Below are 13,147 nucleotides of genomic sequence, written 5' to 3'. Positions count from 1 at the left end.
AGGCCTGAAACAACAACCCCTCACCACCTCATTAGACATAGGGACATAAGTGTTGTAGTCTCATTAGGCTGGAGACACCTTAAATCAGGCCTATTATGCATAAAACCTTATTGTGAGCACCAAACCATGACAGTCATGGAAAATCACATGAGCATGAATACAACATCCCTAGACATAACTTAAATGCATAAATAAATACATTCGTAATGTGACTTTTCTGTCTTTGTTCCCTTTAATTATCGGCCATGGATCATTGAGGCAGCCCTAGAACACAATTAAAAGTGCTTTCCATTTAGATTTGCTGTTCCAAGTATGCACAGATGAGTGCTGAAATATGCAGCTTTAGTTGACTGCTTATTTTTGTACCGTCTGGGACATCAAAATAATGAGCAGGCAACCCTAACCATAGGACTGGAAGTATGTTGCAAGATCAGCATATTATTTATTTCCTCCACCCTCGATCCCTGATTAATGTCATAATAGCAGTAGTTTAACTTATATCTTAAACCCTACGCCGCCGTCAATAATATGTTGAGTTACTTCAAGTGTCTGGAAATGCACCCTGCCATCAGAGAACTCACTTCTCATTCTCGCACTTCACTTTCATGCTCACCCTGCACTCACAGCGATCACAATGCACTCACACTGATCACCATGCACTCACATCATTCACCCTCTCACCCTGCACTCACAGTGATCGCTCTGCAATCACAATGCACTTGCGTTGTTCAACCTGTACCTCAGCCTGCAGTCACACTACTCATCTGCACTCATCCTGCACTCATGTGACACCTCATTCACCTGCCCCCTCACTGCTCAATTTGCAACTCGCTCAAACAAGCCCATCATTAACCATGCATTCATTCATCCCACTCTGCACTTATATCCACACCCAAATTCATATGGCCACCTCACTCACCCTGCAGTCACTCCTCTTTCCCTACTCTCATACTGTTGCATCGCTCACCGTGCACTCACATGGGCACTTTTCTCATCCACAGAGTGCAGAGGGTTAATGTGACTGCTCTACAAAGAATAGCTTTCCCAGTGTAGCGTCTTTGAATCAGAGGCATTCTTGGAGAATATTAAGCGCGGCGGCCTCAGCCGCGAAGGATGCACCACCTGCCAGAAATATGGAGGCAGGCCTGCACGGTCCGAAACCATCAGCCGTGAAAGCAGCATTGAGAGGCTACACTGGGAAAGCTGCGCATCATGTCTGGGGCCCACCGGAGGGCTGAAAAATGAACTTCATTGGCAAAAGAAACTGTTTTGGCAAAATTGCACGGACCCTAAATGTGGGGAATACTAGACCACAACAACCAGCATGCTTCACTGAAGATTGCATGCATTTTGGGTAAAAATAGGTGTGGCCGTGCCGTGCTTGTCAATTGCTGCCCCATGAGGAAGGAGCCTGTGGCTCTGAAACGCGTCGGGGATTTAAGAAACAGCCATAATGTGCCGCTTTCAGAAATAAAGGGTTTGTTAACTCACCTCTTGATGGAGTAGCGTCTTTGAATCAGAGGCATTCTTGGAGAATATTAAGCGCGCGGCCTCAGCCGCGAAGGATGCACCACCTGCCAGAAATATGGAGGCAGGCCTGCACGGTCGGAAACCATCAGCCGTGAAAGCAGCATTGAGAGGCTACACTGGGAAAGCTGTGCATCATGTCTGGGGCCCACCGGAGGGCTGAAAAATGAACTTTATTGGCAAAAGAAACTGTTTTGGCAAAATTGCACGGACCCTAAATGTGGGGAATACTAGACCACAACTACCAGCATGCTTCACTGGAGATTGCATGCATTTTGGGTAAAAATAGGTGTGGCCGCGCCGTGCTTGTCAACTGCTGCCCCATGAAGAAGGAGCCTGTGGCTCTGAACCCTGTCGGGGATTTAAGAAACAGCCATAATGTGCCGCTTTCAGAAATAAAGGTTTTGTTAACTCACCTCTTGATGGAGTAGCGTCTTTGAATCAGAGGCATTCTTGGAGAATATAAATAAAAGACTGATTTACTCACCTGCCAGTCGGCTTCTTCCTTGGGGGCTACCTTGTGTTGATATTATTGAGCGGCTTTGTCCAAATGCGGGAGAAGCTCACCACAACTGCGGGCCTGAGAGGACGCCAGGTCGGTGTCTTCACTACAAACAGGAGGCAGTATTCAGGATGGCAACCACAAAGCAGCGCAGGTGTTTTCTTCGAGACTGTTCTTTGCCCACTTGGGAATGTTATGCTGTTTTATTTTCGGCAACTTTCAAGCAGACTCACACGAGTTTCAATCAGGCACTACAAAGTCCATAAGGCCAAGGGGCCAGGCACGCCCACTGGGGCAGGACTTTTGGGACTTTAAAAGTGCAGGAAATACTGCTAATGTTGACGATTGCCACAGATGAAGGGAGTGATTTCCCGAAACGCGTCTGGCTTTTAGATGAATTGGAGGCCAGTTTCCCTGCTGACACTTGCGTGCAGGATTGCCTGAAATAAAAGACTGATTTACTCACCTGCCAGTCGGCTTCTTCCTTGGGGGCTACCTTGTGTTGATATTATTGAGCGGCTTTGTCCAGCCGCGGGAGAAGCTCACCGCAACTGCGGCCTGAGAGGACGCCAGGTCGGTGTCTTCACTACAAACAGGAGGCAGTATTCAGGATGGCAACCACAAAGCAGCGCAGGTGTTTTCTTCGAGACTGTTCTTTGCGCACTTGGGAATGTTATGCTGTTTTATTTTCGGCAACTTTCAAGCAGACTCACACGAGTTTCAATCAGGCACTACAAAGTCCATAAGGCCAAGGGGCCAGGCACGCCCACTGGGGCAGGACTTTTGGGACTTTAAAAGTGCAGGAAATACTGCTAATGTTGACGATTGCCACAGATGAAGGGAGTGATTTCCCGAACCGCGTCTGGCTTTTAGATGAATTGGAGGCCAGTTTCCCTGCTGACACTTGCGTGCAGGATTGCCTGAAATAAAAGACTGATTTACTCACCTGCCAGTCGGCTTCTTCCTTGGGGGCTACCTTGTGTTGATTATATATATATATATATATATATATATATATATAAAATGTATGTGCAGAGGCTTAACTTTGTATGCAACAACATGAATTTATTTTCATTGTTAGAATTTTATCACTAAACGTGTTTTTGGAAAGGTTGCTCCAAGGGGAACGTGCAGAGAAATAGTGCTCTAAAATTAAGTGAGTAGGTAAGTATTCCCAGGGTGAGAATGGAAAGAGATAGCAAAGTTCAATGTGGGATTGATCAAGGGTATCAATCGTAGTGTCCTGACCCAACAGTATTTTACATGGTCTATTTACATACATTTTTACTATCACAGATTGTAATCATCTGTGGCACGTAATAGGTAAGGGCTGGGCGGGTCCAGGTGCATGAGAATATGTTCGTCGACGTTTCGACTCAGCTTGTGGCATATGGGACATTTGAGCCTTTGCCTGCGAGTCTTCCTCAGGATGGGATAGGAGGGGAGTGGGAGGCAACCAACACGTGTTTTAACACCGCATCTAGTAGGTGGAGAGTAACTATCAGTCCAACATCCAAGCTAGCACATCCTCAAAACATTACTACAGGTTCATGTCGCTTACCCTCATGGGGGACATTATGGGAGGGTATAGCCGTGTCAATAGCACAATATCAAATCCATCGGATGCCGCAGGGTCAGTCCGGTAAACAACTCAATTGTACAGGTTCTGTGTGAACAAAAGACCTCTGTGAGTGAGTCTAACCTAAGTATCAACAAACCACTCTATGTCTAGTTAAGTCAGCATAAAGTCTAGTTTCTGGATAAGTCAAAACCCCTCGTCTGATCTATATACAATAAGGACTGTATATGAATATACCCTTCGTGTGACCAAGACCCCTATGTCTGGCTCGGTAATCGCTGTTGGCATAATGCCCGATTTCAAGAAGGCACAGGCGGGGTCAACATTTACAGAGCTCCGCCGTTGTCGTAAGTCCCGATGGGCTGATTCGTAGTACTCTTAATAATGAACATACAGTCCTAAACAATTTACAAAAATAATTTACAAAAATCCCTATAGACCTATTCTAAGTAATTGGGAGCTAGAGGGAAAGGGAGGGTCCAGGGCGCCTGCTCACCTGATAACAAACTATGAGTCCACTCGGTAGCAGAGACCGCGTACTACTGGTGCGTCTCTAGTTATAAGCTCCGGTGTAAAAATCCTGTGTAACGCGAGAAGAGTAGAAATGGAAAGCAGACTTCTATGTGAGCGTTGCAACCCGCTCACGCTTATCGCGGTGACTAATGAGGGGTGATAGCTACGTGATCCTTTTCGAGTCATTTTTGGATTCAATTTACCGCATGTAAGATTACAGTATGTTCAATAAATAACAATTAGCAATCACACAATTGACATAAAGCAATCCCATATTTACAATGCTCCATATAATTAAGAAAACAAAACAAATGGACCTAGGTGTTTCATTGTGTGCAGAGTATATTACAGTGACATGTATAACAACGGTCTGACTAAACTAATAGCAGCAATACATGATGGCATTGAATTAAAAATATCTACTGTTTAAACATTCTATGACACTGTGTACTCAATGAGGTGACAAGTGACCACTAGGTTACGATGCACCATGTAGAGATATTATACACGTGCTCAAAGCACTGAATTAAGCAGTGTGTGATAATAGAACCTCAGTGGTGTGTTATGAGATGAGGTGGTGCAATGTAAGTGTCTCAATGCATAATCTTCAGATGGTGGCATATCGGTGTAAACCACAATTGGGTCAGTTAGTGACAGTGCCCTGTGGCTAGATGGCTGAGGCAGGGGAGGGAAGGTGTGGGGGCCTAGGCGTTAGTGAGTTCCGCTACCTGTCTACCTATTTCTTCTGATTCGTTGAGTCCCCTTGCCACAGTGTCCAAAAGATATATCCACCTACTCTCTATGGTGTTGAGGATGTTAGTGAAGTCTCCACCTCGTGGGTTGGGTTTGACTCTCTCGATGACCCACCACTTCGAGCTTTCAGGAGTATGTTCAAATACTTTTTCCAGCTTGTGTATGTTATGTTATGTTAGCCATATTTATTAAGCGCGCAGATGCCCCAGCGAAGGGGCGTCCTGGCGCTGGTGGAAAAGAAATCCGGACACAGTAGTACCAAAGAAAGCAACACAGCAACCTAAAGATCCAGTTGAAAGAGAAAAGTTTTTACCGCTCTCCTAAAAGCCAAGCGATCATCAATAGCACGAATGTGCACAGGAAGGGAGTTCCACAGCTTAGCAGCAAGCACACGAAAGAAGCGGCCGCCGGTTCTGGTCTTCTTAAATCACGGAACTGTAGCCAAATGAAGACTAGAAAACCTCGGTGAACGAGTGGGAACATAAGGGGAAATAAGGTGCTCCAGAATCTGAGGGGACGAGTGTTTAAGAATATTAAACGAAAGGCAAAGGGATTTAAACTTAATACGCTGGGTAACCGGGAGCCAGTGGAGCTTCTGGATGTTTTTTTTGGCTGAGCAAAATCTCGGTAGGCCAACCAGAGCCCTGGCAGCAGCGTTCTGCACGCGTTGGAGTCTTAGAAGTTCAGCCTGATTAGCTCCAAGCAAAAGGGCGCTAGCATAGTCCAGTCTGGACAAAATCGTAGCTTGTACAATAAGCTGTCTAGTAGGAGCGTCGAAAAAACGGAAGGTAGATCTGAGTCTGCGAAGAGTGCCAAAACAAGTGGCAGCCACTTTTTTTGTATGGGTGACAAAATTAAGTTGGGGATCGAGCCAGACCCCCAGGTTTTTAACCTCGGTGACAGGAATAGGGGTCGGGCCGAGCTCAGACGGCCACCATTTATCATCCCAAAGATGGCTCTGCTTACCGACAATGAGCACCTCGGTTTTTTTGGCGTTCAATTGAAGCTAGTTATCAGTCATCCAATGAACAACTGAAAGGACTCCCTCTCGAAACCTAGCGAGTTCCAGGTCAGAGGCCCCACTTATTGCAACCGCCAGCTGCGTGTCGTCTGCGTAGGACACCATAGTAAGGTTCCAACGCTTAGCGACAGCAGCCAGCGGCTGCACATAGAGATTGAATAAAGTTGGGCTGAGGGCCGAGCCTTGCGGCACTCCCTGGTCGATGGAATAAGGTGTAGATTCAAAAGGTGGAGTGATAACCTTGAAGGTACGACCAGATAGGAAAGATCGGAACCATTCAAGTGCCACATTATCGACACCTACCTCAACCAACCGCTGTAGCAAAACAGCGTGGGAGACCGTGTCGAACGCGGCACTGAGATCGAGGAGCACCAGTGCCGCAGTGTGTCCAGAGTCTACTACCATCCGAAGGTGTTCGACCATAGAGAGCAGCGCTGTCTCGGTACTGTGACCGGGCCGGAAACCATTCTGCGAATATATTAGATCCTTCGCAAGGTGGTTAGATAAGATGGTGTTAACATGGACCTCGGTCAATTTAGCAGCCCAAGGAAGGAGGGAAATGGGGCGGTAGTTCTCCGGTTTCAGAGGATCCAGAGCAGTTTTTTTTAAGATGGGAATAACCTGAGCCTGTTTCCAAATAGCCGGGACCATACCTGACGATAGAGAAAGATTAACAAGATCTCGCAGTGGAGGGAGACAAAAAGAGTCAGACTCTCTAAATTGAATTGGCCGTAGAGGATCAATAGGGGAACCAGTTTTAACTTTCACAACATATTTACTAAACTCCTCCATCGAAAGTTCTGGAAAGTGTGTCAGACGCATAGGAGTTTTAGGGATCAGTTCTTGCTTCTTAGCTAACAAAGAGATGGTGGGAAAAGAACAGTAAATGTCCTTCACCTTTTTAACAAAGAAAGCAGCCAGCTCCTCACAATGTGAGAGAGAGCAGATCTCAGCAGTTGGAGCTCTACTGGCTGTAAGATCCTTGAGCACCTTGAATATAAGTTTGGAAGGATTAGAGCTGGTACTAAATTCAAGGGAAAAGTAGGCAGCGCGGGCCTTACAGATCGCTTTATGGTATTGCTTAATCCTAGTAAGATATAGAATTTTCTTCTCGAGCTGATACGACTTGCGCCACACTCTTTCAGCTTGTTTGCAGGATTTTTTTAGAAGGCGAAGCGAGTCATCATACCAGGTGCTAGAGTCGGTACGGCGATGTTTACTCTCCGAGATAGGAATCAGTCTATCTAAGGCTTTAGTAATCCAAGTGCAAAGGAGAGCATAACCAGATTCCACATCAGTGAAGGGGCCTAAAGGGTGAAGAACAAGCAACTGATGGAAATCGGCCAGTTTCAGCTTTTTCCAGGGACGTCTAAGAATGGCAGGAGACGGGATTCTTAGAGGGGAGGTGTTAGTAGCGAGATGAACCTCGATTAAGTGGTGGTCAGTCCAGGCCATGGGCCTAGGAGGCAATACTTTGGCCGAAATTAGATTGGTAAAAAAAGGGTCCAGAGTATGACCACCCACATGAGTATGGCCACTGACTAATTGAGATAACTGGAGAGCCTCCAAGTCTGCAAGAATAGTACTGACCGCAGGAGAGCAGGGAGAGTCAAAGTGAACATTTAAATCACCTACCACACTAAAATTGGCAGATTTTAACGCCAGTGAACCTACTATATCAGGGAGAGCAGACCTAAAGGCAGCATCCGGGCCCGGAGGCCGGTAAACGAGTAGGCCGGAAAAAGTGAAATGATGACTGATGGTGATAGAGAAATGGGCACATTCGCTACCAGCCAAATCTATTGCCTTCCAAATACATGGATAGCAGGTCTTAACGGCAGCCGCAATGCCCCCACCTCTCGAGTTACGATTAAGAGAGAAAAACGAATACTCTGAGGGAAGTGCCAGATTGACTGCGACCAGAGCCTCTTCATGAAGCCATGTTTCTGACATAAACAGAATGTCAGGAGTCTCCTCCATGAGATAGTTATAAATATCCAGATGATGCTTGACTAAGGATCTTACATTAAGATGACAAATCTTGAGGTCAGGAGATCCCTGAGATATCACCTGAGGGGACTCCCTGATGTTAGGAGAATCGAAGGAGACTGTCTTGTGAGTAAGAATAGGGGCCGGGGAAGTAAGATGGAAGGCACAGTCAGGGCATTGAAAGGGGCCGCAAAGCGGGTGGAGGAGAGCCTGAGAGCAGGGCAGCGTGCTGTAGCGAAGGTGACGTAGCTCAGCACTAGAATACATACTAGGCTGCGATATAAGTAATGTACAAAGCACAAAAACAAGCTATAGGGCCCAGCCCTAGCACCTCCTAGCGCTGACGAGCCCAGACGAGCAGGACTCTAGCACGACTCAGGCGCAGTGAAGGCGCGACCGCTGCGCGCTAGGGGACAGGTTGAAATAGGGTGTCCGTGAACTGGCCGCACCACTAGAGCGCTCGACAGGCGCCTCCACAACGGCGCAAGCACACCCAAGATGGTGGCGCTAGATACGAAGAGGAGATCCCACAGACCCGGACCCGCTAAGCAGCGGTGGAATAGCTTTTAAGGTGCAGGTAAGGGGCAAACAAGACCCTAGTAAAATCAGGGTTTAAGAAAAGTAAAATAAAACACAAATGCCAAACGGGCAAATTAAAAAGCGCGAGGCGCTAGCTGCAGAGAAGCGTTGCAGCGTGTAGGTCCTTCAGCGCAGAAGTGCTCAAATTCGTATCCTAACTGACCCCCTAAAGGACTGATCTTAAATAGGGTGGACGTGAACTGGACGCACCACTAGAGCGCTCGACAGGCGCCTCCACAATGGCGCAAGCACACCCAAGATGGCGGCGCTAGAAACGAAGAGGAGATCCCACAGACCCGGCCCCGCTAAGCAGCGGTGGAATAGCTTTTAAGGTGCAGGTAAGGGGCAAACAAGACCCTAGTAAAATCAGGGTTTAAGAAAAGTAAAATAAAAACACAAATACCAAACGGGCAAATTAAAAAGCGCGAGGCGCTAGCTGCAGAGAAGCGTTGCAGCGTGTAGGTCCTTCAGCGCAGAAGTGCTCAAATTCGTATCTTAGCTGATCCCCTAAAGGACTGATCTTAAATAGGGTGGCCATGAACTGGCCGCACCACTAGAGCGCTCGACAGGCGCCTCAACAACGGCGCAAGCACACCCAAGATGGCGGCGCTAGAAACGAAGAGGAGATCCCACAGAACCGGACCCGCTAAGCAGCAGTGGAATAGCTTTTAAGGTGCAGGTAAGGGGCAAACAAGACCCTAGTAAAATCAGGGTTTAAGAAAAGTAAAATAAAACACAAATACCAAACTGCAAATTAAAAAGCGCGAGGCGCTAGCTGTAGAGAAGCGTTGCAGCGTGTAGGTCCTTCAGCGCAGAAGTGATCAAATTCGTATCACTGTTTAGGAGCAATACACAAAGAACAACTGTCAGCTACACTTATTCATATGACCCAGGGCGCAGGTGCAGGTACCAAATGGTTGGGACAAGAAATGCCTCCATGTTAAAAGTGGTATTTTCAGATTTGGGACATGAAATGCATGTTTAACACAAAAGAGGGTTTTAAATTACAATTCTTTAGAGACCCAACTCGACTTTCCTTCCTGCTCTCAATTGAAAGGTATCACTTATTAAATGTAATTAGGTAACCCAATGTTCTCCTATGAGAGAGGTAGGCCTTAGAGATTTTTCGCTACCAGGACATGTAAAAGTTAAACATACATGTCCAACTTTTTACACTGCACTCTGCTCTATAGGCTGTTTAGTGCCATGATGCGCACTGATGTCAAAGGTCACTCCCAGAATCTAGGCTGAATTAGGTCTCCCCAGGGTTGACAGAGCCATCCTTGGAAAGGGGAGTTTCCCCTTTGCAAGGCCTTCCTCAACCAGTTCTTGTTCATGGATCGCAGTCATGAGGGCCAGAAAACCACTAGATGGCAGGAATTGTTTGTGTATGGGGGTTGCACCCTCGAGTAACTGGCCAACTGCCCCAAGGCGGCAAATGGAGTATGCTTTCCCATGGGATTGCACCCCCAAGGAGGACATAATCTTGTTCCGTGGGGGAAAACGGACGGCCAAAATTAACTTGATTTTGTGGGGGTCAGCCCCCCTGGGAAATGGGCAAAACCCCCCATGGGAACATAACAATTAATTTTAAAAGTATGTTTTGCCTTGATGTGGGGGGGGCAGTGCAACCATACCCCCCAAGGGGGGTGCAATTGCACCCCAGAGTGGAAAACAATGAGGGCCATAATTACATAGATCAGGGGGTCTCCAATCTTTTCTATAGCGAGAACTACTTCTGGTCAGTGAAAATCGTAAACTACTGAAGGCTAAACAACTTGTGCATTATTTCCAGACAACCCCACACCCATCTTCATTTAAGTCTAATGTCATAGAGCCAGATACTATGGTTTGAACAAAATACTTTGACTTGGGGCACCTGACTTGCATGTGGGTCTTCATCAGGACGATAGTGGTGCGCCTGTACCACTATAGTTTGTCCTATATTTCTTTCGCTATCAAAACTGTTTGGGCCATTGATGGAAATCATAAAAAATTATTTTTGGTGAACATTTATTACCCCTTTCTTTTTCTTTTCATTTTGCACATGAGCACTTCTAAACACGTTCCTATATGTTCGTTGGAGCAACTTGGATAAGTATTGATAAATGCATATGTTCTTAAAACAATTTTGAAAAATATATATAGGATTTACTGTTGAAAATAACTACACGTTTGATTTGTTTTCTAGGTCTCTCTCATGCCTTTTTTGCAATGCATGAGTGAATACCGTATTTCCTCTTCTAAATAAATGCCAGTAGGACCATATTGTTGCATGTGCCATATGTTACCCAGGTCCAAGGGCAGAGTCTGGGTTACCCCATTAGTTTATAATGGGCTATGCAAGGAAGGAGGCAGGAGACTCGCTATTGCCATCCCCAGTGGTCATCTCAACCAGGCCTATGTTTTCCAACTTGCTTTACATTGTAACATACAAAAGTAAAGTATCAGAAAACTGAGGTGGAACTGTCCTAGTATATACCTTTCAAAGGCTGTGCATGGATCACTCCTTCCCTGGGCAACTACTTCACTAGTCAAGCAGCCTTTCAAAGAATGTATTTTGTTACATCACAAAAAAAACAAAAGTTCCCTTCTCCTGTTAATGTGTGATTATCTCCTTCAGGGTCTCTATTTTCTCAACGTAAGAAAAGGGGCTAAGTCTACGATAGTCCTATTCGGGATACCAAATTTACAATAAAGTAATTCAATGCTTTATATTTACACAACCAAAAAAAACAACTACACAAATGCAAATGAATGGAATGTTTACCTATTGTATTAACCAGTACATTCTTCATTATTCATCCATATCAGTTAAAAACACTTTTCCATGTTATTATTTAAAAAACATATACAATGCATAATAATAAAACAAAGATATTTTGAAACAACGACTGTCGACGCGGCGTTTCAGTGTTCTAAAATATCGTCACCTTCTTCAGGAAAACAATTTCCAATTTAAAAACATCTAGACAAAGATATGAACATTGAATTATTATAAAGAACTGGTATTCTTATATGGACATTCCTTTGCCCATTTTAAGAAAATCCATGCAGCAATATACCAAATCTTCTTATGACATTTTTCATACAACCCTCTATTCCTCGCCAGGCCATGCTTTATCCTAATAAGGGGTCCTTCCATTTTCACTAATCAAAAGTTGTTTTGCTACAATTGTATGATTTATTTTATGTTAAAACATCTCTATACCATCATGAGGAGCATTATTAACACTTTTGGATATCTATTTACACAAAATTTCATCTGAATATTTGGTAACCTGTAGACAATATCATGTCAATCACTCTCCGGGGGTGATTCACTTGGAGAGGACTTTTCTTTCGACTATTATTTCCATCTTTGGGAAACTGTATGTTTAGTTGCATACCTGAATTTAGTACTGTTTTGAAGCCTCAATCAATCGGCAATTACAATCCTTCAGTACTTTCAGATAACAATATATACAGTGGTGCTAAAAAAGGAAGAGGGGCTAGTTACTTGGGCATCTCTGAATGTTTTTGTTGATAACACTTAATTATCCAACTTATTCCTTGTCGTACAGAGGAAAAATTACCTTTTAGTTGCCTCTTACTCATAAGTTTGTCTATTTCATGACTCAGAATTTTCACCTTACATGGTTCTCTTCTGATATTAATGGATTCTGTTTAGCTGATGGAGAAAATTTACATTTAGTAGAAAAGTTAAGATCTGTTTTCACCATCCAATGTTATTACATCTCTAAGATATTCATTAGTTTAGTATCAGGGGTGTATGGATCTTAGTACCTCAGTGCATTGAGTGCATCTTATATATCGCTATCTCAAAGCACATTAACAGGAGAAGGGAACTTTTTTTGTTTTTGTCTATATACCCATCCCTTTTCCAAAAGAAGGGTACCTCCCACATTACCTTTAGATCATTTGAGCACAGTTTGTTAACTGGGGAGTTCTTCTCAATCTCACCTCACGAGTGAGGCGCTTACAGGCGCACTAGTCCGAATTGAATATGAACACATTCAAGATCTTTGGATTTTCAGAAGATCACTTTAATAAAATTATTAATGGTCCAGCTAAAACCATTAATACAATTAACGATGTCAGACAGCAATGAAGAACAGTGAAAAGAGCTATGGAATTTAAAGAAAAAGGTAATCAGAACAGAGTTACACGCAAACTTTTTAGTTGAGTATTATAAGAAGGGAATAATCCCAAAAGGGTAGCAAGTAAAAAATGAACCCGTCTCATTTATTAAAAACAAATAGTTCATTGAAACATGGACATTCATTGCAAATAGATGTAGTAGAAATTGGCTACTATTAATAATAGAAACGGCACATGAAACACTGATCATAGAAAAACGTGAGATAGATGAAATGGAACAAAAATTAAAAGACAATACATCCCTTGAGGATGCAAAAAGACAATTAGAAGAAATTCAGGGAGACCTCAATGGTTATAAAGATTATCTGGTGAACAAAAAGAGCAATACATTTAGAAAAGATTTGGGGAGATATAAACCTGAGTTAGTATACCCTTATCTTCAAAAAGATTATTATGATAAACAAAAGGAAGACTTCTCTTACAAAAATAATTGGCAACCAAATACACGAAATGGCCCAAGGAAGGGAGTAACATTCTCCAACACATCCTACACCAGTACTGATTCGGAAAACTAAACAGTACA

General features: G+C 44.2%; 1 protein-coding gene across 8 annotated transcripts in view; it reads right to left on the bottom strand.

Annotated features, from left to right (window-relative positions):
• The window catches only part of LOC144756156 (uncharacterized), a 551,055-nt gene that overhangs the window by 518,193 nt on the left and 19,715 nt on the right, over positions 1–13,147 (bottom strand). The window contains exon 7 of one of the 8 annotated variants that reach the window (XR_013595089.1): positions 11,298–11,431. The exons of the other annotated variants lie outside the window; for them this stretch is intronic. The gene's annotated coding sequence lies outside the window, so the exon portion shown is untranslated. Of the gene's footprint in view, positions 1–11,297; positions 11,432–13,147 lie in introns of those variants that run through there. 8 annotated transcript variants of the gene reach the window in all.

Source organism: Lissotriton helveticus, chromosome 5_1 (genome assembly GCF_964261635.1).
Source record: "Lissotriton helveticus chromosome 5_1, aLisHel1.1, whole genome shotgun sequence".
In the NCBI taxonomy this organism is placed as follows: domain Eukaryota; kingdom Metazoa; phylum Chordata; class Amphibia; order Caudata; family Salamandridae; genus Lissotriton; species Lissotriton helveticus.
Note: the sequence above shows the minus strand (reverse complement) of the source record. Positions and strands in the feature narration are given on the sequence as shown.